Source organism: Rhincodon typus, chromosome 6 (genome assembly GCF_021869965.1).
Source record: "Rhincodon typus isolate 14 chromosome 6, sRhiTyp1.1, whole genome shotgun sequence".
NCBI classification, from domain to species: domain Eukaryota; kingdom Metazoa; phylum Chordata; class Chondrichthyes; order Orectolobiformes; family Rhincodontidae; genus Rhincodon; species Rhincodon typus.
Genome location: NC_063337.1, coordinates 42,424,127 through 42,428,230, shown reverse-complemented (window position 1 = coordinate 42,428,230; position 4,104 = coordinate 42,424,127). Strand labels below are relative to the sequence as shown.

At 46.0% G+C, this 4,104-nt stretch overlaps 1 protein-coding gene across 1 annotated transcript in view; it reads right to left on the bottom strand.

Annotated features, from left to right (window-relative positions):
* msantd4 (Myb/SANT-like DNA-binding domain containing 4 with coiled-coils) overlaps positions 1-4,104 on the bottom strand; it is a 14,561-nt gene that overhangs the window by 9,911 nt on the left and 546 nt on the right. The window lies entirely within an intron of this gene.

Genomic DNA, 4,104 nt, shown 5'->3' with positions numbered 1-4,104 from the left:
CCAGTGCGCTGAAGGGTCGCGCGGAGCGGGAGACAGCCAGTGCGCTGGAGGGTCGCGCGGAGCGGGAGACAGCCAGTGCGCTGGAGGGTCGCGCGGAGCGGGAGACAGTCAGTGCGCTGGAGGGTCGCGCGGAGCGGGAGACAGTCAGTGCACTAGGGGCTCGCGTGGAGTGAGGCGGCCAGTGCGCTGGGAGACCCGAGAGATGGGGGAACGGCCAGCAGGCTGGATGCTCAAGCAGAGCGGAGATGGCCAGCGGGCTGGGAGGCCCGAGAGTACTGGAATGTTGTTGGTCTGGGGACTGGAGCAGGCAGTCAGCAGCTTGCGAGCCCAGGGAGACCACATATGGAAGTCCCCTGTGCTGAAGGACTGCATGTTCGTCCTTTTAACTTTATTCTCATTTTTCTCACTTATATTATGAACATGTGTAAGTAAAGTAACTTTTCTTTCCTTTCTTTTCTCTTTGTTTCTGCATTTTGTATCTGAGATCTGTATCTAGGTACTTTGTACTTAAGATGGCACTATATGGGTCGGCATTGTAAATTTTTCACTGTACCCCTGTACTTCCGTACTTGAGTACACGTGACAATAAAGGATATATTAAAGGAGCCGCATGGTGGCTCAGTGGTTAGCACTGCTGCCTCACAGCGCCAGGGACCCAGCTTCGATTCCACCCTCAGGTGACTGTGTGGAGTTTGCACATTCTCCCCCTGTCTCCGTGGGTTTCCTCCCACAGTCCAAAGATGTGCAGGCTAGGTGGATTGGCCATGCTAAAATGCCCAGTGTTCAAAGGTGTGTAGATTAGGGGGGGTGGGTCTGGGTGGGCTCCTCTGTGGGTCAGGTGTGGACTTGTTGGGCTGAAGGGCCTGTTTCCACACCATCAGGATTCTTTATATTCTAATTCTAATCTATGAAGCACCAACTGCATTGTTCATTTGCTGGGGAAATCGGTAAAGAACCAAAATTGTGAGTGGCTAGCTCCACTTAAGACTAGCCTATACCTTTTAAAGATGTTTTGATACTGTAATATAGTGGTTATCACATCTGATTTATGTTGAAAGATCCCTGGTTTGATATTAAAACTCATCGGGTCTGCTCCACCATTCGATCATGGCTGATATGTTTCTTAACCCCATTCTCCTGCCTTCTCCCCATAACCCTTGATCCCCTCACTAATCAAGAACCGATCTATCTCTTTTTTAAATACACTCAACAACTTGGCCTCCACAACCTCCGGCAACAATGAGTTACACAGATTCACCATTCTCTGGTTAAAAAAAATTCCTCCTCATCTCAGTTCTAAAGGGTCGTTCCTTCACTCTGAAGCTGTAGCCTTGGGTTCTCGTCTTTCCTATTAGTGGAAACATCATCTCCATGTCCACTCTATCCAAGCCCCTCAGTATTCTCTAAGTTTCAATGAGAACCCCCTTCATCCTTCTAAATTTCATCCAATACAGACCAAGAGTCCTCAACCACTCCTCATATCACAAGCCCTTCATTCCTGGGATCATTCTTGTAAACGTCTTCTGGACTCCCTCTGATGCCAGCATATCCATCCTTAGGCACACTGCCCAATACTAATCACAATATTCCTCACATTGCTAGGGACACAGGTTCAAATCCAACCTTGAGCAACTATCTGTGTGGAGTTTGCACATTATCCCTGTGTCTGTTGGTTTTCTTCCAGATGCACTGGTTTCCTCCCACAGTCCAAAGATGTGCAGGTCAGGCAAATCAGCTGGCCTAAAGTGCCCCATATTGTCCAGGGTTGGGCAGATTAGGTGGATTAGTTATGGTAAATGGAGGGTTACAGGGAGAGGGTGGGTCTGGGTGGGATGCTTTTTGGTGTGTTGGTGCAAACTCAATGGACTGAATGGCCCCTATATGCACTGTAGGGATTCTATGATTCTGCAGCAGCATCATGAGCCATGTCAACAACAAACAGCCCTGTTGCGAGGCAGCCGTCCTTTAATTTACCATGGTAGCTCAAATGCAGCTGACACAGCACACTGCTGCAAAATTAAGCATTGTGACTGATGTCAGGATACCAGGCATTAACCTGGACAATTCTCTGCCAATGGTAAAATAGCAGCTGTACTTTAAGGAAATAGAATCACTTTCATTTCTATTAGAGAGTAGCAATAACATGCAGTGCCTTCAAAGTGAAGTGCCTGCTGTCAAAGCACTCTGCATGTGTCAAGGCACTAGGCGAAACCTACAAACCTAGTAAAGTGAGCTCCTTTGAGTGAAACTGGATAGCAAACTGAAATGCTGTAATTATCTCCAGGTCCAGCCAGCGAGGGGATAAACCAACCATGGTTTATCCATCCAGCAATGGCAAATGTTTTAAGAAAAACTTCATGCCTCACAGCAGATATATATCCCAATGACAAAAGAAGATTCTAGGAAGGGATAAGTCCATGCTTAATTGGGGAAGTTAAGGATAGTATTGAATTGAAAGAAAGAAACAATAATGTGACATGTATTAGTGGTAAGCAAGAGGATTGGAAAAGTTTTAAAAAACAATACTTGACCAAAAAATAAAGGAAGAAAGTATTTTTTGAGGATAAGTGAACAATTAATATAAATACAGACAACAATAGCTTCTTTAAATATATAAAAAGGAAAAGAGAGGCCAAAGTGAGCATCGGCCCTTATAAAATGAGGCTGGGCAAGTAAATTGAGGAATCAGAAAATGGCAGAAGAGTTAAATAAATACTTTGTGACAGTCTTCATGGTAGGAAAAACTAAAATATAACAAAATACTAAATTATTGAGGAGCAAAAAGGGGAAAACAAAATAACAACAGCTATCACTAGAGAAAAAGTACTAGGGAAACAACTGGGCTGAAGACTGATAAGTCCTGGGCTTGGTGGGATGCACCCGAGGATATTAAAGAAAGTATCTACAGAGTTAATAAAAGAAGTGTACTAATCTTCAAAGCAATTCTTACGTTCTAGAAAAGTCACAGAAATCGGGAAAACTACCAACAAAACAACCTTATTTAAAAAAGATGATTATAGGCCAGTAAGTTTAAAATCTGTCATTGGGTATATGTTACAGTCTTTTATAAAACATCTAACAGAAGAGCAATTAGAAATACATAATGACCATGGCATTGGGGGAATAAATTAGCATGGATGGAGGATTGGCTAATTCATTGAAGACAGAGTCAGAAAAGGGGCACACTTTGAGGACAGCAACCTGTAAATAGTGAAGTACTACATGAATCAGCGCAGGAGCCACAAATATTTAATATATCTATTAATGACCTGGTAAATGGAAGAAAATGCCATTGTCAGCAAGTTTGCAAACGACGTAAAAATAGGTGAGCAGGCAAGTGGTAATGATGACAAAAGATTCGACAGTGGATACAGAAAGGTTAAGTGAGAGGGTAAAAATAATCACAGACATAGTGGAGTAAAATACAAGGCTAGGTACTTTCTCCAAAATTCAACAGGCAGAGGGCACACTGCCGGGATTCAGCAGGGAGAGGGTACACTGTCCGGATTCAGCAGGGAGAGGGCACACTGCCCGGATTCAGCATGGAATGGGAACACTGCTGGTATACAGCAGGGTCAGGGCACACTGCTGGGATTCAGCAGGAAAAGGGCACACTCCCATCATTCAGCAAGGACAGGGCACACTGCTGGTATTCAGCAAGGACAGGGCACACCACTGGAATTCAGCAGGGAGAGAGCACGCTGCCAGGATTCAGCAGGGACAGGGCACATTGCCGGCATTCAATCGGGACACGGCATGCTGCCGGCATTCAGTAGGAAGACAATACAGTGCCAGGATCCAGTGGGGAGATGGCACACGGCCAGCATGCAGCAGGGAATGCGCACACCGCCGGGATTCAGCAGGGAGAGGGCACACTGTCAGAATTCAATAGGGAATGGGCATACTGCTGGGATTTAGCAGGAAATAGGCACTGCCGGTGTTCAGCAGGGAATGGGCACACTGTCGGGATTGAGCAGAGAGAGGGCACACTGCCGGGATTCAGAATCGAAATGGGCTCACTGCCAGTGTTCAGCAGGAAACGGGCTCACTGCCGGGGTTCAGCAGGGAGAGGGCACACTGGCCGGATTCAGCAGGGAGAGGGCA